This window comes from Bactrocera tryoni, chromosome 5, assembly GCF_016617805.1.
Source record: "Bactrocera tryoni isolate S06 chromosome 5, CSIRO_BtryS06_freeze2, whole genome shotgun sequence".
Taxonomy (NCBI): domain Eukaryota; kingdom Metazoa; phylum Arthropoda; class Insecta; order Diptera; family Tephritidae; genus Bactrocera; species Bactrocera tryoni.
This window is the reverse complement of record NC_052503.1, coordinates 44,981,664-45,004,323: the sequence shown is the minus strand read 5'-3', so window position 1 is coordinate 45,004,323 and position 22,660 is coordinate 44,981,664.

Here is a 22,660-nt window from a genome sequence, read left to right as displayed (position 1 = left end):
CTTGACTTAATTTTCTTGTTTATGAAATGTAGTTTAGTTCAAATTTTTTCTCACCTCGGGGCTAATGTGATATCCAACACTAATACATAGATATGTTCGGCAACTCATCACGGTGTTGATTGGTTAACTTTATAGTAGGTGTATTCAGACCAGATCTGTATGTGGTTGTTTACTTGCGTTTTGTTTTTGTAAAATTAACAGATTACCGTTTAACCGAATGACGAAGTAGCAGCAAGTATGGCAAGCATGATAGTTTTTTCCGATTTTTAAAAACCAGCGGTTCATTGGGAAGGGGAACCGACGCATACCCAGTGATATAAATATTTCGTAAAACTCTTTTTTTTTTTGTTAAAGTTATCGAAGGTTGAAATTTAGATAATGATAAAATTATTTTCTCATAAACTACTGGAGATAAATCGATGAAATTTTGTGAAATCAAAGAAAAATATCCGTGTTACATTATAAATATTTTTTCAAGATCCATTTGTTTGATAATATTTTATATAATTATTTGTTAAACAATTGAAATTTTTCATGTGTTCTTCATGCTAAACTAGACACATCCATCGTTGCGCAGTGCGCTCGTAAGCTCCCGACATCTGTGACGCAAGAAAAGCATAAGCGCATTGCGCAACGATGGTTGTGCCATACGTTTTAAGAGCGGTAAGGAGACAAAAAATTCAATATCTTTGGAATGGTAAAAATGAACAACAATTTTTTTCCAGATTATTAAAGATGAATATTTTCCGCGTTGTATTACAGACTTTTCCATTTTTTTTTTAGCGTGAAGAACACTTAAAATGTTTCAATTGTTTACTAAAAAACAAGAAAAACGTTAACTTCGGCTTCACCGAGGCTAATATACCCTTCACAGGTGCATTTCTTTTAGTAACTATGTGTTCAGTTTGTGTGGAAGCTATATGCTATAGTAATCCGATATGTAAAATTTTTAGAGATTACATTGTTGTCTTAGAAAATAATTTATACCAAATTTGGTGAAGATACATTGTCAAATGTGAAAGTTTTCCATCCAAGAACTTGATTCCGATCATTCAGTTTGTATGGTAGCTATATGCTATATTTAACCGATCTGAACAATTTCTACGGAGATTGCATTGTTGCCTTAGAAAATAATTTATACCGAATTTGGTGAAGATAGATTGTCAAATGTGAAAGTTTTCCATACAAGAACTTGATTCCGATCGTTCAGTTTATATGGCAGCTATATGTTATAGTGGTCCGATATCGGGCGTTCCGACAAATGAGCAGCTTCTTGAAGAGAAAATGAAGTTTGCAAAATTTCAGAAGGATAACGGAGGGACGGACAGACAGGCAGACGGACATGGTTAAACCGACTCAGCTCAACATACTGATCATTTATTTCTTCCTGGGTGTTACAAACATCGTGACAAACTTAATATACCCTGTTCAGGGTATAAAGAAGAAGAGCACACAACGCACGCCAACAAAGTTATTCGAAAATTATTCGATATTGCTGCAAATTTAATTCAGATGGGAGCTGACAATCTGGTTCAATAAAAACTTTTCTGACTAAGGATTTGGGATATTTACAAAACCAAAAGGAATATTCATACGTTAAAGTGTAAAAGACAACTTGCTTTTCCTATCATCAATTAATAATAGAAAAATGATGGCAATTTCGCAAATGATTCGTCACAGAAAAATGGCAAGCTCCAAAACAAAAGCTAAAAAATCATGTAAGCTGAAGTAAAACTACCTCAATTATTTCTCAAGATGAGAGCAACATTTGTATCTTTGTTAATAAATGGATTCTTATGCAAAATTTCATAAGGTTGGTTCTTATTCACATTACATTTCCTGCATCAACTTATGAGTATCCATTTTGAGTTCACGGTGTTGGGTACAAGGGGAAAATCTAGTCCAACAGCTTAAGACAGAAAATAAATTTAATAAAAACACGAAAAAAATTACTTCACAGACACAAGAAATTCCTTACAATATCCATATTTTTATCGGTCAGTTTTTTGAGATCTATATATGTATATAGTCGTTTGATCTGCAAAATTTTCGAGGAAATATCTGAAATGAAAAAGTTTTTCATGCAAGCACTTTATTATGATCATTGACTTTGTATGACAGCTTATACTGTAGTTAGTTCCCATAAATGATGAGCTACTATGTATGAGATAAAAAGTCGTGTGCAAAATTTCAGATCGATAGATCAAGAATTAAGGGACTAGTTCACGTATATACCGACAGACGGATATGGCTAAATCGACTTAGTTTGTTATCCTGATCAAATATACATATATACATTTTGTACAGTTTCCGGGTACTTCTGTAACACCCAAACTTCGTTGCAAATTTAGTATACCTATTCTTCGAGTTACACGCCGACGGTGCTAAGAAAGTTTTCCACTTGCTGCAGTGAGTCTCTTTAAAAAACACGAATTAAATCGAAGAACTTACCTCTTGCAACTTGCAAAACCGTGGTAATATTTTCATGTGTTGACAAAATCTTATAACGGGTAATTCAAGTATATAAAAAGTAGAGAACCTCGAAATGGATAACCCTTTATAAAGAGAACCATTATTAAATTTTTGACAATTAATGAGGCTCTTAATTTTTGCTTTATATAAAAAATATCAAATTGCTGAAACAAACTATAAACAAAAACTGGCTGTAAAGTTATATCGGACGGCATGTCCCCATTGGTCAATAATGTATTTTAATAAATTCATAATTTAGTAGTATAATCTACATAATAAAACTTAATTGCGTGATGCACCACAGCTATCGTGATACTACGCGCCAGAAACCAAAACGGAAACAGGCCAATAACTCAACTTGTGTAGCGCTAACAACGGTAATGGGATATAGCACATGTAGTGTTCCTCGAACGCGGTTCGAGTACTTCCTACTGCGGCCTGTAGACATATATATATTATATTTGAATATAAGAATGAGTGAACACAATTATAATCATACCTACTATTTTAGTCATTTATATATTACGTATGCATATTTATGTACATGCACATCTGTGTAAGGATTTTCTTGGTTTCACTATGCGCTTTATTATCTCGCTCGCTTTCACATGTACCGGAACTTAATTGGGTTGCATTGGAAACCGAGCACGCACCCTAGCCAGGTTAATTTACTTATGTTGCACATTTAATTACACAACGCATGGTATCGGGATAGAAATAATACGTGAATGTACTGATAAGGCAGTCTTTTCTATCAAGATCCACAATGTTAATTTGTTGACATAGGTATATTCAAAACGCGAAACTTAGAGTTTTAGATAATAGATGTTTGTTACGAATAATGCATTTGAATAATTTACAGACAAAAACATAAAAAACTGTAATAAAAACTTCGATGTGTTAAATTCAATTTTTTCCGAAAAATGACAGTAATTAGTCCAGAGTCTGTGTTTTTGAATATAGCTAAGGAAGAAATAGACCTGACAGAGAAAAGCAGCTTCATAAATAAATATATATAATGAAAAACATGTTATCTAAATATAATTAACATATTTTCTTCATATATATATGTATATATATATTACATGTTTTATGTATTATATACACTTTTTTAAGCTAAATACTCTTTGCAATGATCGTAAACGAGAATGAGCCAATTCTGCTCCATTTACCTAAATGAATATATATGGCAAGTTGGCTATTATTATTTGCCTTTGAATTCACTCTTTTGTTACCTTTTACTGCTCTCTACATCCACGAACATAGACGTACAGTTCTTTGAATATCTGTATACCTTTATATCTTTAGAGAAGCACCTCGGTAATATTTTCATTTTTCAGCCACTCTTTGCTCGCTGCAGGCTCGTTATTTTATTATTATTAGTGACGTGCCCATAAACACAAATAAATGTGTCAAACTCTGAAGGCAGCAAAGACTACACAAAATACGAGAAGAAATTGCAGATTTGTTTTTGTAATAGAAGTTGCAAAAAAATCTGGCACGAAGCACTGAATTTACAGTAGCTGGTGAACGAATGAATACCAACTATAGCAATGAAAATGTATTGAAAGTCAACATTACACAGTTAATTTGAATAAAGTTCAAATGAGAATTTGCGTGCTATATTAGCGAAAGCTACGAGATAAAATGTGTGAGTACGTATAGTAGTAAACATGCGAATAATGGTTACTTCTTTTTAGGTTTTAAAGATATGAACTACATTTCTAAATTCACTAAGCGACTCTTCGTAAATATAAATGTCACTCATACGCCTGGTTGTACGATGACGACGAACAGTATCACAATATGTAAGTTTTTTGGAAATATCCCAATTACCAAGGAACCGTATCTTCATAGATAAGTTAATAGCATTAAAAATGGAATGTTTTGAGTGTTAAAAATATTTATTAAAGAATTTCCGCTCATATATCATGTTCTTTTGACACTGAATAATACTTGACAACAGTATTAAATCGCTTTATTGTTATATTATTATTATCACTAAAACTCGTTAAATGAAATTCAATTACAGTCAAATAAGTACAGTATTCAAGTCAATAGTACCGGCGGCAATACAAGGTATGAATATTAAAAGCTTTTGCCAATTTCGATACTTTTAATGATTTGTCCAGCGGTTTGATTTTGTATCATAATTTTTGTGTTTAATTTCAATGAGGGACTAAGGAGCTTACCAAATGGTCCAACCTTGAGGAATGTTACTAATATTTGGTCAGCATATACAAAACTAACCATATGAATGAATGTGATACAATATGCGGGCTCAACCTCAGACATATCGTCTTTAGAAAACAGCAACTATATAATAACGAAACCTGTCACGATTAAAAACATTTCTTTCTCATAAGTCTTTTTGATTACTTAAATATTCTTTTCGGTATACTTATTTATGTAGCTGTAATATTTGACTTAATATTACTTACTGCAATAAGTTTCTAGAGTTAAATTCTGAAACCCAAGAAATGCTAAAATTTCGACAAACTTCTGTTGTAAAACGCACAAACAAGAAAACAATACTTTTGCTACTTACAAAACTGTCGCTATATATGTGTGGTTTTCATACGTGACTTTTTTGAAGAAGGAACTACAATAGCTGCGCTACAGAGTAGAGTGAGTGTCAAACTAGGCAGTCGTAAGTACGCGACCACTTGCATATGCAGCACACGTGTCAACGCAACAATTCGAAATTGTAGTGAAGTTGAAGATCAGGCGATACTTGCTAAACAAAAGCAAAATGGAACCAAGAATTACACTGATCTAAAATTTTTTGGCTCCCCCATATATAAGATCGATTTTGGATATATTTTAACCCAGTTCAGTTCATGAATCTACCACTGGTTTTGTAAGATTTGTTCTTGTTTAATTTTAAATATATTTTTCATTTTACAATACAAAAATCAAAAAACATGAAGTTGTATAACATATTTATTTATCATGTCAATTTTGTTTCTGAAAAATTAGCACAGATTTAAATTCAAAGAAAAAAAGTTCAAAAACGTGTGGTATATTTCAATAAAATGTTTCTGTTACATTTTTTAGGTAACAATATTTTTTGAAGGAACAACAGTAATTTGCCATCATATGACGATTTCAACAACCTTGACAGCTTCTTTCCATCTATTTAGATTAGATAACACAGTTTGTACAATTTCTATATAGTTTGGTACTTAATGGTTACATTCAACATTTGACAAAACGACGACAAAACAACACAAAAATTTTCCACGACTCATTTTACCAAACACTAACAATTTTAAAAAAATCTTTATCTTTCAATTATGGCTGCAACTATTATTTCCTTTCAACTTTTCATAATAAGTTCGGAAATTTTATACAAATGCTTCTTTTTTCCTCGTCCAAAACTTTGAAAAATTGGAATGGTAACCTAACTTGATCACTGATACCGATATACAGATATCTGGGTATTTGGCAGCATAATTTTTTCAGAAGTTCACGAGAATAATTTTTGAAATTAACTGCGTACATGTTATTGTTGTTGTAGCGGAATAAAATATTTCCGAAGTAATTTGATGGTGTTTGGTCGGATAAAGTTAAGTTATAAGAAAGAAAACGGATCGTAGAATCGGCTAACTAACTGCCACCTTTTTCTTACTTGAGACGAAATATTCGATGTACATAAACCTGGCACAGTAAACGAATGGTAAATTTTAAAAGCTTTGTATAATTTTTTGTAGTGAAGAAGCTGCAAAAAGACGTTTACATAATTAATTATGTAAATTTGCACCGGAAAACACAATAAAATTGACATCTCAATTGACATTGGATTTGTAAACCAATACTACATCTCATGTAGCTCTTCCAGCAAATGAATTGTTATTACAGCGAAGAAGAAATTCTTTCCTCCCTCCGGTCGAGCACGTACTCATGTTTCTTACAGTTTTGACGGCTTGGCCTTTTTTATCAAAAAAAATTTAGAATTTAGAAATAAGAAAGCTCTAGCCGTTGCAGTTACTCTACAGTCTAGAGTTTAGATAGGGAACGAGGTGGATAGATCTTTATTAAGAATATAGTGTGAAAACTTAATCGCATATAGTATTTAATAGGCACATTGATATTTATTCGATTTTCTGGAGATATTAATAAACAATATTCAAACCAAAATATACCGCTAATACCACATCAGCTACGTATTTAAAAAAAAAAACCAAATTAAAACACTTTTCATCGTAGCGATCATGCTCCATCTTCCTCACAACTCTGTACGGCCCGAAATATTTGGGTTTCAATTTCAAACCCGTTCCATATTGGGTACGTTTAATGGCAACCAGTTCGTCAATGTCGTAGTTGGTTGCTGTTCGGCGGCGTGAATTATAACAATTCCGATTCTCCTGCTGAATTTCGATGATGTTTTCCTTCGCTTGTTGGTTAATATGGGCTTTTAAATATGTTAAATCTACTATTGATAAAAATCCTTCGGAGAGTATTGCATTTATATTATCAGGCTTTTAAATATGTTAAATCTACTATTGATAAAAATCCTTCGGAGAGTGTTGCATTTATATTATCAGACCAAAATTATATTATCTGACTCAAACTGTTTCTAATCGATTTCATTCGAATATATTTCTTACTAAAAGCTTGCTTATAAGAATTTATTTTGTGTGAGCTAAAAGATTTATTTCATCACGGAATTATTGAGTCATAGCAAGAAGGTTAAAAGTTTCTCTTTTTTGAGTTATTAGATTAGACACATAATGAATGAATAATAATTTTGCATGCCAAAAGTCAAATGCCAACAATCAACAATCAAGTAACAAAAGTCAGCGAAGTCGATTCAACAATCCGCGAAATCCTAGTTCTACACAGTAGTTTCATACAGACGGCTTTGGAGAACGAGAAAGACAAAAGCTTTTTAAAGTAGCTAATTTTGAAAGGAGTGCAAGTGCCTGAGTGTTATACACAGTATATAAAAAGCTCGTTGAGCGTTGAGGTGAATGATTTTAGGATTCAGAAATTCGTAAAATGTCTTGACTGCGTTTGTTCATACATACCATTGAAATCGTTTATAATATATTAATGAGGTATCAAGTTTAGTATTAGTTCTTCTTCTGGGCAAACAAAGCTAATAAATATTAGTCTCTTGATTTAAGGAGAAAAATACTTCGAGAGAGCTTAATACTCATTATTAAACGAAATTATGAATAGATCACATTCATATTTAATATTTGGGTTAAGCCATAAGCCATATAATCACTCAGTCCGATATATACATACAAGTAGAACACAAATAATTGCTTTTTCAATAGTGGGGGAGGCTAAGACTAAAGTCTTAACAATTTATATCCGTAGGCTTTTTGCAAAGTTGTATGCTAATTTTTTCTAATGATTTATACACGGCAAAGTTTAGTAAGGTTATATTATATGACAAATAGACGTGGTTGCGGTTTCAACTCTTCCAATTCCCCAAAATATCCGGTTAAGGTTATATAACCATTCTAGGATATGAGTTTTCACTTAACCCATTTCCTACCTTTGTTGTGTATATGCAACGCTAGTTTTCAAAAAATTATATGTGTGCAGAGTATATTCTTATCTGAACCACCTACAGAACACACACAGACAAAATTTTGAAAATATGTTCACAAAAAGGCAAGAAAAAATTATAAAATTATATATTAAGAATATTTTCTGTTGCATTCGTCCTGAACAATTCTATTTAAGAGAGGAAACCTAGCAACAACTAAAAGTCTCGGCAAATAGAATTTTTTAAAAAGTCAACGCTGCGTATACGCAACTAACGAAATAGGTTAAATGTCCATTTGTCCAATTTCGATGCTGGATCCCATCAAGGATTGTAATACCTAGAGTGTAAAATTTAATGTTTCTGGTGCATCTTATTATTGAGTTAGCGCACTTTTAGTAAGTTTTAACCTAAGGTTCTACATATATGTTATGGGCGGGGTTAATATTAAGTTTAACAAATTTTTCAATAGTAGGAGAATTTGCTTGGTATAGTTTTATACAAGTACTTATTATTTTTGTAACAGAGTGTAAAAAATGGTTGAATATGTATTTGAAGTTACAAATTGAAAGCTATAATAAATAATGTCAACTCTTAGTATTAAAAAGAACTTAAATGTAGGAAAACCCATATTTATTGGTCGTTACATTATTTATTCTGATCGATTTGCAGAGGGAGAAACGTTTAATCTGCATTGACGGCGATATCAAATCGCGCTCTATTAGTAGACATGTTTTCGTACTGCTTTCCTTCAATCGGTGCACAACCCTTTTTGATTTTGTGTGCATTTTAATCCTTATCCTAGCACTTAAGAGCCACTTTTTATACTCTCGTATCATATTGCTATACATAACATGGTGGTATGTAAAACCCTAAAGATAATCGGGTTAGGTATAGGGTTATTTATGTATATAAATGATCAGATCAATGTGTCTCGATAATTTGAGTTAAGGTAACCTTACCAAATTTGGTACAAGTGTTTCTTGGTTAAAAAGTGAGGACGAGTTCGTAGATGGACGTAATCGGACCATTGTCATGACCACCAAACGCCATTTAATGAAAACTTATAATGTGCTATAACTAAGCACTAAATTAAGGTAAAGCACCATAAGCTGGCATATAGGATTTCAGTAACTTGGAGAAACTATTATAATCAATTTTTGAAAAAGTGGACGTATCTCCGTCCTCGAATAGGCTTACTGTACATATTTACTAAATCACTAAACTTACATCGCCCAAATTCGCCTAGGGCAAACATCATAAGAGCTCCTACCGACAGTGTGAAAATGGATGGAATCGAACAAACATTGTACAAACTCCTCGGTATCGAATTATTGGATTGGAAATTAACGCGGGATTATATAACCAGAATATATTGACTAAAACCCAAGCTCAAAAAAATTTATTTTTGTTGAATTGTATAACTTTTTCAAGTGTTGACAATTTTTATACTCTCGTGATATGTTGCGATAAAGATAAGGTTATATTATTTTATTAATTATATTGGGTACATATCATTATATTAAGAAATTTGTTAGACCTTTTTCTGAACACCATTTAAAGTAAAAAGTTCAGTACTGCAGATTGAGAAATAAAATTACTACAACTCCTACAAAATGCAGTTAATCAAAAACTTATAATGTGCTATAGCTAAGCTAAAAATTATGGTAGATAACTGTAATTTGGTACGCGATATCAAATTATAAATGTGTTTCCGTGATTTAAAACTTAATGAAAAGTGGGAATGACCCTGCTCCTTATACGCTACAAGTATATATCTCACTTACCATTAAAAAAAACCTACTAAATTTCCTCTTCTCTTATAACGTTTATGTTGAAAACTACAGAAAGGATAAAGAGCACAGTTTTTAATTTTGTATAATTCTCCACTGTACAAAATATATTTCAATAATCAATGAAAATATTGTCAAAATAGGATAAAGTTAAGATTAGGTTAAAAATTTTCAAAATGGACCTAACCCTTTCTTGATTAAAAGTCGGAGAGAGTCGCCATATGTCTAATATACATTTATTATAATTTCCGTTTGACTTTATTTTCATTGAAACGTGCTAATGCCAAAATTTAATAAAATCGTCCTAATTTCGAGTGAATTATTTCAATGAAATTGCGTGCAAATATGTTATTATCAATACCAATATTAAGTTCGGTAATTTATTTGAGTTTTTGTCAAATAAAGTATAACTGATTTGAGGTTGATTTTAAAACAAATGTCAAGGACATTAAGCAGAATGTAAAATTGAAAATTTTTGAATAAATTGTTTATTAAACTTATATCTATATTTATACTATAGTATAAGTTATTAAGGGGTTATGTACACTAGTGTGGGTTGAAAAAATCGATATTTTTATTGCATTTCATTGAAGTATATTCTTTTACGATTATGTCTTAAAATTTCATTGAGGTCTGGGCACTAGAACCAAAGTTAGAGCTTCTCACATGAGTAAGTGCCGACCACTCTCAAAATGATGTTTTTTAAAACGTACGGCTGCAGTGAACAAGTTTCTCAAGAACCATGTGACCACTCGATATATTTTTTAGTAGCTACTTGAAAACTACAATATCTCATACTTTAACAAAGGAATTTTTATTTGAAACAAAAAAAAATTTTTTGGGAATGAAAGAACTGAATTTTTGTAGCCACTAAAAACGATCGATCAATAAAAATCATCTTCACTTGCGTAAAGATGTTTATTTCGCTCAAGGTAAAACGTATAAAATAAAAAAAAACTGTTTTTTTTCCCCATGAACCATCATGGTAAGTAGGTATCATGCTCACTGCAAAGCGTGTAAAAAAGTATATCGGCGCAAGTGCTGTAGTACCAACAAATGTGCACATTTTCACTGAAAAATTAAATTTAACAATCAAACGTTTGAACGTATCACAGTGTTCAATTATTAAAAAAACCCGTCTTTGCATAAAAAATCTTAAAAAATGATTTTTTTTTCAGAAATTAGGTCTAAATAACCCTTAAGACCAAGTATATCTGTAATGCATTTAGGATTCCTTCGAAAAATATGCATTTTTGTCTAAAAGTATTTCCCACTTTTGACTTGTGAAAATTGCGAGAGAATTTAATATGCGGTTGCACCCGAACTTAGCCCTTACTTCTTGATTTCGTTTCAGCAGTTTCACCGGAGGTAACTAGAAACTATGTAATTTTAATTATTATCAAATCCTTATCAAACTTTTACGGAAAGCACGGCGCATTCATGGTAGTTTACAGTCAAATATACATTAGCACATACTAGCTTTAATGAAGGTAGAGAGGCAGATCCCCATGTACCGACGTATGTATTTAATTATATGTAGACACCTATAAAATCTTTTCTAATAGACACTCAAAGTATATACATTAGGCCGGGTCGATTTGTATGGGTAGAAAAAAATCAACAAAACGGCTAGCAAAAACGAAAACTTCAGAAAATTCTAAGAAAGTTTTGCCAAGCAACCATGGGTCTAAAATTAATTGAAATTGTACTTAAAAACCTATACTTTCATAAGGAGCGATCCGGAAAATTGTGCTTAGTTTCTTCGATTATAACGAAAGTTTGTGCTTCTATGTATGCAGCATACAGATATTCCCATATTTTTTTTTTTAATTCTAAAATTGTGGAAAATACGATGGATCGAAAGTAAAATTTTATTATTGTAATTAAGTTTTCAAAAAATTAAATGTTTTTGTGGTGCAAGTTACAGACATTGGTTTTTTTTCTGATGACTGGGAATCTTTTCAAGTTTTAGTTTTTTAAGGTTTTAAAGCCTTTTTTGGATACTGAATGTCAGTCGACAGAAATGGCCTCAAAGTCGGGTACAGCCTACAGAAGGATTTTATTTATTTAGCTCAGTTCAAAATATACATGTTAGGCTCTTTAAAACAATTGTTTGCTTACCGCCATCTGCTCGCATGTTTCGATATGCTTTGTTATTATCGCACTAGCTGTGCGCGGTCCGCTTGTAGTGGACTTTTCCAACGAGGAAGTGGAAGTTCATTAAAGTGTAATAAACAAACAAACCAGTGCAATGGTCTATTCATCATGACTTCGAATCTCCTTAAAATTCCATTTTCAGAACCTGTGTTTGTTGCTTCTCCATCACAGCAAATTCCAATCAGTCTCTCAAGGAACATATTTTTTCTATAAGGAACTCCACAATTGCCTCTGTTTTGTTTTAGCGTCCTCGGCGTCGACTTTTACGTAACCCAACAATCTGCTCTCAAGCTCTTTAAGAACCACTAAATGTGATTTTTTTACCATTCTCGGATGATATCTTCCATTTTCTTCTTCGCTCGTCAGAGAGTTGTTTTTTTCTGCCACTAAAGGAGAAGGCTACCAGATCACAGTCATTGAGTTGCTTTCTTCGAAGAGAATTTCTACATTTCTTTCTTTCACGTGAAACTCTAAATTTGTCCATAATTATTGGTTCCCCATTTTCATCTTTAAACACAATATCTTTGAAAAGCGATGTGGCCAACAAGAAGCAACCCTATTACCGATTCCAAACCTATCGCACGCCATAGCGAAATGAGGTGTATCGTACCTTTTGGTATTAATTTTTTTTTTTCGACGAACTTGCAGTTGGCATGGCAAACATCAGCTCTGATTTAACATTCATATTTGTTGAGCCTGGAAAAAAAGTTGGATCAAGACTAGTTGGCGCCAGGGTTGATTGTGGGTCAACAGCAATCGCCTCGAATTCCGGAATGCTTAGCTACCTCTTAATATGCTGATCAATCATAAACTCTTGGAGTTGAATAGGTATTAAACCAACAGCGCACTGACATTTTCCAATGCAAAACACTTGATCAATTGTTTCCAGAAACGTTAAGGACTTACTTGGTCTACTTTTAAATTTTATTTCATTATGATATTTATTCAGCAATGTTTTCGGTTTTTTCGAGGAAGTTTTTTTATTGATTAACGGACTGTTTATTTTATTCCAAATTTTCCAATTTTTTTTGCCACTTGTGTGTTAAGATTACCGTACGATCTCTTTTTTTTTTGTTATTTTTTGCTCAGCCACGCGTAAAAATAAATATAGGCTGTTCACGGTAAGGTGGTTGTCGGGTTATGTGATTATTAGATTAAAAATAACCTTTGTGCTCCTTGAACATCCTCTGTATGGTTATTTACATATTTTTACACAAATAGCTGTTCATTGTTTACAATTTTAGTTCAATGAAATTCCTACTTATAAAATGCCTAAACAAAGTTTAAAAAGCAAAATAATCGAATTTGAAATAATTTTTGCTATTCAGGAAACGGACTTTATTGAAGGTGTGTGCTTATTAAATAATCCGAATTTTAAGGGTTCAAATAATTTGCAGACATCTGGCGCCCTGAACAGTGTCACAATGCAATGGATGAAGTATTAGAAGAACTGCTAGAGGATATAACTTCTGTAGTAGACGGGGAGATGAGCTCCATGTTCCGAAATCTATTCATTGGCGAGAAAATGTTCTGTGTTGCTTTGACGATGGAGATTTTTACAAATACTGCGCGTCAGCAAATGCCAATTCGCTCATCTCCTATTTTTTGATGCTTTGTGATTCTTTTTGATGCTTTTTATTTCGTTTTTAATTTGCTGATTGTAAACAAAAAACAGCTTTTAATAGCAGATTTTCCAATAAGAAAATCTAAATGGAAATGCCATTCGCTTAGTTTTATTTATTTTTTGTGCTGCCATTTAGTAAAATTCCAACGACTTTCTAACACTGGAAATAAGCTAACAACCACATAATCTGTAAACAAGGGCCTACGTTGGTCAAAGTCGGTTATTTTGTCATACCGCATTTTGTTGTTGTTTACTTAATCACATAACCACATAACCCGATAACCACCTTATCGGGAACAGCCTAATAGTAATTTAACACGTCACGATTACTTGGTAGATTTAGATCTCTTAAATCTTTTGGCAAGCCAATATTCAGACTGGGAAGAACGCAAGACCCGGAATTCATTGAAATTGTATCAATTTTTGAATTGGTGGAATAAACTGACATTGAAGACGTTTCCATTATAATTTATTAATCGAAAACTATTTAAAACTTGAAAAAAAAAATATTTAGAACACACTATTGTTTATTCAACATAGATCACTTGTGTGGTAAGAGTACCGTACGATTGCTTTTGTTTGTTGTTTTTTGCTCAGCCACGTGAAAAAACAAGTAAGTTACAAAAGCCTGCTATTATTGCATTAATTGCATGGCATGCTGTTATTTTTAAAACTATAAGTTTTTGAGTACAATTTAATAAGTATGAACTAAAAATCTAAAGTCCCTCTGCGCGAACTGGGAATTAATTTTAGACCCATGGTTTCTTGGCAAAACTGTCTTAGAATTTTCTGTAGTTTTCGCTTTTGCTAGCCGCTTTATGCGAAAAAACTTCGACCCGCCCAAATATACATATCTACATACAATCGTAGAAGGGCTACTGTCTTGTGCAATCTTAACAAATTTTCACTCGATTAAATTTTTTATATCAAAGTTCTATTATCATAGACAGACAACTTCGTAGAAATATGAACACCGGTGAGGAGTTCGAGGGAAGTGAGCACACTCAAAGCATAAACTAATTTTAATTGCGGTAATGTTGACGTCGCAGCAAAAGATAGCTAAATAAAGCTATGGGCAAAGAATATCAAAGAAAAAAGTTTAATTCTATAAATTAATAATTCATTGACCTTGCAAGTAATGCTATAAGGCTAAGTCTATATGGATGAAGGTGTTACTGATTTACGGCTTTCATAAATTGTCGGTAACAAAACAAAATTTCAAGAAAAATCATCCTTGTACTAACATCAGTTCATATTTTTATGTCGCCACATCAAATGATGCTCAAAAAATGTCCTCGCCTAGCCTAACTTAAAAGTTTTTATAACTTTATAATATTTATGCTATCAACCACAAAAGAAACAAAAATGGTAAAATGGCGATAACTGTTATAAACAAAAATTGGTTTGAGTAGAGCAGTGGTTTCAATACCTTAAAATTTTTAATTGATTGACAAATCAGTACATTTTACCTTATGTTTAATGTAGGAAGGGATTAATAAAATATATGTCTTCAAATAACCAAGCAATCATTACAGGTCAGTCTTGCTGTGATCGAATTTTGAGAGCGTTGAAATATTTATATATTTGTTCAACCAATCACAATTAAGATAATTATTTAATTAAGAATTAAAAACGACCCAACCTTAAAGATTAAATTTGGCTTAAGAATATTTTTGGAGAGTCCTTATAACTACAGTCGGTATATTATAGTGACAAGTTTTTGCCAGTTTAGCAAAATTTAATTTATGAAAAATTGGAAGTTTTTCAATGGGTAATTTAACGAAGTTAGCTAATATCAGTATGCCTTGACCCAAAATGATTTCATCTGTCAAGCGTTCTCCGCATATTTCATATGAATAAAGAGACATGTGTATATGTGTGTGTGTAATGACTTACCAAAACTTCGCGAAATCGGTGTTGCAAAATTCACTCAATTGCATTTTCTATGCTTAAATTGCATTAATATTCAAATCATTACTGCAGCGTGCATATCATTTAAAATTTCTGCTCATTTGAGTTGTACGAAATGGTATAATGAAATTACACAGAAATGAGTGTTGCCCATACGCCGTGGAGCACAAACGCTGTGCTGTTAATGGCAGCTCTGACGTTTTTCACTCTGATGCACGTGCGGCAGCTGCATAGCGATGCCTTTTAAGTTCGGTGTGATTACAAAACCAGACGCTTTCCTATGATTAATGCTAATTTCGACATATAACTAAGACAAGTTGCAGCTAACTTCTGAGTTTCTTTTTAAGCAGATGCAAAAAATTTTAGGTGTAATCAGTGTACTCTTAAAAGCTTTTGAGCTTAAGTTGTGCAAATTGTAGAATATATAAAAAACAAAGAAACACAGCTTTAACAAATTTGTAACAGTTTTAAATATTGGAACTAAATTTGGTAAACCTTAAATTGCCCCAATTATCGTATACAAGAAGTATAACATATAAAACAGAGAGGATATATTTCAGTTAACTTAGGTAAGCATCTGTACATTTTGTTTCGCAACATGTTTTGTTGCACTACTGATAAAAAAAATTCGTGGATTTCAGTGGTAAATATCAGAAAATACATTTTTCAGAAAGTGCGATTCTCTGGGATATTTTTTTCCAAATAAAAATATGTAAATAAATTTAATTATTATAACTCTACTTAGTGATATTCAATTAATTTTTGCCTCTGCCTCAGTAGCTTTTTGCTACATTAATGTGTTGAAGATTTTATTCGTACTAAACGGTGATCCATTCCGAGTTCCCTACTAAAAAAAAGCACACAAACTACTAATTATTGTGGAATGTTTATTACTATTCGAAAGAACAATTTTATACATTTATTTAGTGAAGATTATATCTTTTAAACTTTTCGATAACTCGCTCGAACATCTCGACTGGTAACTGGCGAATGACATGCGCGATGTTTTGCTCCTAAGCCGAAATCATAGCAGGATTCTCCGAATACATTTTAGATTTTATATATCCTCACAGGAAGGAGTCTAAAGGCGTGATATCACATGATCTTGATGAGAGCGGAACGCAATGAAATCCAATATTTTATCATATACATATGTTGTTATAAATAGTCTTTTTCTTTTATTTTGCTGACAAAAATATATTCATTATCACACAGCTTTTTACCTTAGATAAAGTTGTCTATACAAGCAACTGATTCCAATCGTTCAGTTTGTCTCGCAGCTACTTGCTATAGTGATGCCATATCAGCGATTCTAACAAAGGAGAAAACAAGAATGAAAATTTCATATCGATTATTCAAAAGCTGAAGGACTAGCTTTTGTTTTACCTCCGACGTTTCTTTTTGCGTGTAAAAACATTGCGGATAACTTAATATACCCTATTCAGGGTATAATTAAGAATGAATAATTGTCTAGACCCTACTTTTTTGTACGCATTTTCGATATAATTACAATGTTTTCAGTCCTCTAATTGACTTTATACCGGAGACAAAGGAATACCTCAATATATTTTTGATCGAGTGTTATATCACTGGAGACTTGATAAAGAAACTTGTATAAAATAGTGCCAACTTTACATATTTCTAATATGCTGAATAATGGTTTCCGTCCAATATTCGCCAAACATATTAATTATAGTGTGAGATATCTTCATAAAATAAGATAATTTTATATTTTGTTAGGTCTTTATGAATATATTGTTTCACCAGTAAACAGTTACGACGTTCAGTTTAATTATTCCACTTTTCCCACTTAAAGTCCAATCTGTTGGTGTTCAAATTTGAGTTTAAGTGCGCTAAAATATAGAGGTAAGATGAACTTAGTATGACCATGAGACAATTCAAGTCAATGTCAAATTATTGTCAGTATGTTGTAATGGCTAATCCTTTAACAGTTTAATCGGCAATGTGTACTTTAAAAAATTCATTATTTCGTCGATCATCCTGAGCAAATCAGGCCGATTATTGAATTCCAGCGTTCGTTATGTACTTTCCTAATTTAAGAAGAGTAAATAAAATCTTTGAATTATTTTACTTTCCTCTCTCAAAATTTCAATTACAAAAGGGATTGTGGTTAAGCAGCTGTGAATTATTTAACAGTTGGTGCTAATCGCAATGTTAATGGCAATGTGTTTGGCAATGTTACCAAGATTGCCAAAGCAGACTATAGCATCATAATTGATGCAAACAAAGAAGGACTTCACTTAACCAAATAATCACTTCGTTCTTGGCGAAGTAATTTCAGATTACCCAAAGCGAGAATATGAAGCGTTCATGTAATTGTATAAAATTACATTAATTTCAGTATTATCCAAAAATATTGTTCATACAAGTTTAGTAATAAATGAAACATTTTTATTAAACCTCTTCCAAAAAGAATTTTCTGAAGAAATGTTCAACCGCTTTAATACATTTTAAATTAGAGTTTTGTGATATTGTAACTCATTATAATATGTGAACTTTTTTCTACGATCCACTTTCAGCTATTTATAGTCCCACTCGTTTTATTATTGTAATAGTGGTGAATGCCCCTGTCAGCTATCCGAGCGCCAATAGTTCCGCATTCACGTTGTAAGTTCAAGTAATTTGCAGATGCCAGCTCTCAAATTGCCGTCGGGTTTTCTTTTCGGGTTTGGCGGCGATAATTTTTAGTAAAGGACAATTAACTGTAGACCATATATTGTACATATAGAAAACGGAAAATTGGAAAACAAAAGTTGAAAGCTCCAGCTGGAAACAACTTATACATGGAGTAAACTTTTAATCTACTTACTCAAGTTTCGTGTGACACGCTGGAAAGCCGGTAAAAAGTAGAGATATGGGCGACATACATATATGTTGAAATGAAAGTGCAAGTTTATTTATACAACTGTAAAGTTTTAGGGCATAGCCAAATTTTCGAAGAGATTGGCAAATGTGGTGTACGGCTGTCACCCGAAAACATGATCACCATGGTTAAGGAAAATCATAACTCGATATAATGATCCACCTGCGTGTAAAACTGCAAGAGTTCTATGTAAAACAGTAGATCACAAATATGCAAAGCTTCAACTTACATTTAATAGGAAGATACTGAATGGAATACTCACTGGTTACAGTCTGGGGGCGGCATACGCCTGCAGAATAGAGCTGGCAGTTTGAGAAGCGCATTAGCTTGTAACACGTCAATCATTTAGGAGCTCCACGGTTTGAGACACTGAAAGATTTATCGTTAGTGAGACCACAGAGTCCTCATGGATAACGTAATGGCACTGTAAGTAGTATCGCAGAGAACCAAAAATAGTCTATGCCCGAATCATTAGCCAACTAAAATATAATTTTCTTGAATAATCTCCAAATCGATAATCATTCCGACTTTTCTAATTGATTCTTTCAATCAATTAAATTTGGTTGAACATACTAAAATCAGGCTTCATTTGAAAAGTACTATTATATTTTTATTATTTTGTGCGTCAGGTTATATCGACATTTTATTACTTTAAATATCGTTAATTTTCCAAACAACATGCATTTTTTCGAGAGCTTTAAAACTGACTTTTATTGATAGTTTTGCTGTCTATCGATATCTATTGATCTACATATAATTTTTTAACTTCCAAGAAAGGAATTTAAAATGTATATTGGCTTCAGAAAAAGATTAATAGTGTTATTTCCATTGTATTTGATGGGTAGCGTTAAAAATTTCTTCCAGTAATTTATTCAATTGAAAATTAAAGATTACGATTTGTTAACTTATTAAATAACTCTTTAACTGTGTGTTAATGATATGATATTTGATATAAAGTCGACTGGAAGCAGTCAGCAAAACTTCATGATGATGTCGAGCGCTTTAAGATAATATATTTAGTTTTGAGTCAACCTAAGGTAATTATTAGCATTAGAATGAAATCATTGTACGTGCACTTTAGTTTGTAGGTAAGAATGGCAACAATGTACGAGTAACGCACGCGGAGCGTTAATTTGATGTATCGAAGTTTTTGTTTCATGACTTACTAGAAAGATTGATTAGGCCTCACCTACCACCTTCATTGAATGTTAAATAACTGGATACATAAGTTTTCATTGTATATTCAAATAAGTATACATTAACAGTCGAAGCCAAATTGATATATTACTTTACTCGGTGCGCCATAAAGTCATTAGCGTAAGTGATTTTTCTTCGGTACAAAACGCGGCATAAAGCGACTATTGAATGTGGTCTTAAGTACAGGCGAATAAGCGAAAGTAAGTGGAGCTTTTCCGTCACGTTGGGTTAGGTAAATTGCACGACATCACTCAATTGACTGCGCATTTGTTTCGTTGATTGATCGCCGTAATTTTCAATAAATAATCTTATTAAAATTTCAAGTCTAAGAGAGCTTATGGATCAGAAACTAATATTATCGTTGATTTATATTAATTCAATTTTCAAACCTTGAGATATAAAATACTTTGATCTTTTTTTTCATTTTGTTTTTAACAAGATATAACAAGTGGGTTAAGTTAGGTAAATAGTCTGATTTTTCGTGTTGTCACGACTAATTAAACGATTAAAATCCAACTTGGACAGCTAAAGACTCCCTAAACTATTAGGTATCGATCAAAAAGACCGTCGCATATCGACAAAACACCTATTCGAAGTAAATACAGTCTTGCGGGGTGTCTCAGTTGATCTTTCGTAGAGCACATGAGACAATGAAAGAGATACTTGAGGTTCGTTTCAACCTCAAACCTATATTGTGCACTAATGACCCCTTCCGATTACACATTTTTAAATGCTCCCTCAATGACCTCACCGCATATTCCATATGCATGAGAGCTTTTTACAGCAATGACACAACGGCGTGCAAATCAATGTCTACCTCTCGATATACTGCCCCTGACGTACAGGACCATAAGCCTTTGTAGCGTCTTCTACAAAAAACGAGGAGACGTTAATTGGACTGAAATCCTTCGCATTAAAATGACAGCTTTTGTCGGTATTCTGGATAAACGCCACTCGATGCCTGACGCCTCCGCGTTCTCATATTATCTCAACCGGAAGACGGTTCCGTCATCCCACGTTACCACAGTTCACCGCATAGTTCTGCATAGTAAAAAATTCGAAGTTATACATGAATATTAGATGATTAGTAACTAAATTAAAACAAGTAAGAGAGGGCCAAATTTGGATGTAAATTCGGGCGAACATTTTATACTCGTGTAATTTGCAAGGAGCCGACTAAATACTTTCTTGAAGGGGTTACAATCTAAGTGCAAATTATATTAACAAGAAAGGAAGGGCTAAGTTCGGGTGCATCCAAAGAATTCATCTTCTCCCAACTTCCAAGTCGATAGGAGTTCATATAATATTCCCACTCAACGGTTTTGTTGTAGCTTTAGTATTTTAGAAGATATGTACATTAAACTAATTAGAGGGTGTGGCCACGCCGAGTTTTTCAAAATTTTTTACTCAGAGATGCCTCTTGCTACTGCGATCCCTGTGCCAAATTACAGTTTTATATATTTAGTTAGTACTTAGTTATGACACTTTATAGGTTTTTGGTTAATGGCGATTTGTGGGACGGCCAGATAGACAGACAGTCACTCAGATTTCAACCTTTCTCGTCATTCTGATCATTTTTAATTGTATAACCCTATATACCTATCTTGCTTAATTAGATGAACAAAACAATTATATAGGTTGCAAAAGTATAAATAATCCTCAACCGATTTTATCTATTTTAGCCAATACAACATACGAGTACTATAAACATGCCATATTTAATTAAATGCTTTCGGGAACCTGTTAAGGTACCTACCTCACATACCAACACTAATCTTTTCGAAAATTATAATAATAGTTAAATGGGGTTAGTGCAAGTTTTCTCTTGCTTTTATCAATTTTAGGCACAAATATGCATCGTTATTAGAAATATCGTTATTAACCGACATATACAGTATAAACGCACTCGGAAGTTCGAAAATCTTTATACTCGTATGAAGTATATGGGGCTTAGGGACGTACTGACCCGATTCAAGCAATTTTTGTTACACAGGATTACTATTGTTAGGAAATGGTTCTGTTTGAATTTCTATTATTTATTATTGACCGATATTTTCCGCTAAAAATCTACTATAACAACAGGGATACATAGCAGCTTGAACAGTTTCAGTTGGGAACAAGGTGGCAAACTTCAAAAGCATTCGTGCAATCTTTTATCCCGTTATTTTATTTGGTACTTTATTTGTACAGTGGAATGTGAAAGAATCAATGCAGGATGTAGTCCGATATTCAAATTTTTGTACTGTAAGAAAGAGATATCTATCTTATCATCCAATTTCGCTTAGTTTTACTCTATAGTAAAGCGGATTAAAAAAATTGGTAATGTTCGGTGACATAGTTTTATTGGCTTGAATAAATTGATATTAAACTTTTTAAAGGCGGGACCATATCTAATTTTTTTAAATTTTCAAACCACAAGTGCCTTTCCTTAATGTTATTTGTTGAGCCAAATTTCAGTTCTTTATTTTAATTTGCAGCGTACCATAGTAATGGCACTTTATACACTTTCGATTAATGGCGTTTTGTGAGCGTGGAAGTTATCATGCTCATCTACAAAACCTAACCTCTTACACCTAACAATTACTGCAGCAAATATTGTTGTGGAGCATTCGCATTTTTAACGCGTGTTTCTCAAATGCATACAATTTTTCTGTTAAGATTAAGTAAGACTGATGCTACAAACTTCCTCACTCGACTAATATGTATGCCTTTGGTTGTAACAGCAAACAGTTCTCGTTGAGCACCCTAAATACTGCAGACCAGAAATAAAATTAGTTTCTTACGATTTACTAACTCAATTATAGTTTAAACTTAAAAACTGAACTTACTCTTACAAGTACCCATTTGAATTTGTTTTTATTAAAAATAGTATTGTCGAGTTGGGAACAAAAATTCAACTGGGTACAGTAAATAATAAAAATGTCTGCTTATGCGAATTATTGAAAATACCTTTGATTCGAGATATATTTCAATTCAATATTCAAAAAAGTAGTCTAGTCAGCCTTGAATTTTGAGGTAATATTTGGAAAAAGTTAACATTATAGCTTCCTTTATGCAAAATGCAATTGGTTGTGCCAAGATCAGACATGTAATTACTCACAAACAATTTTTTATGTCAAACG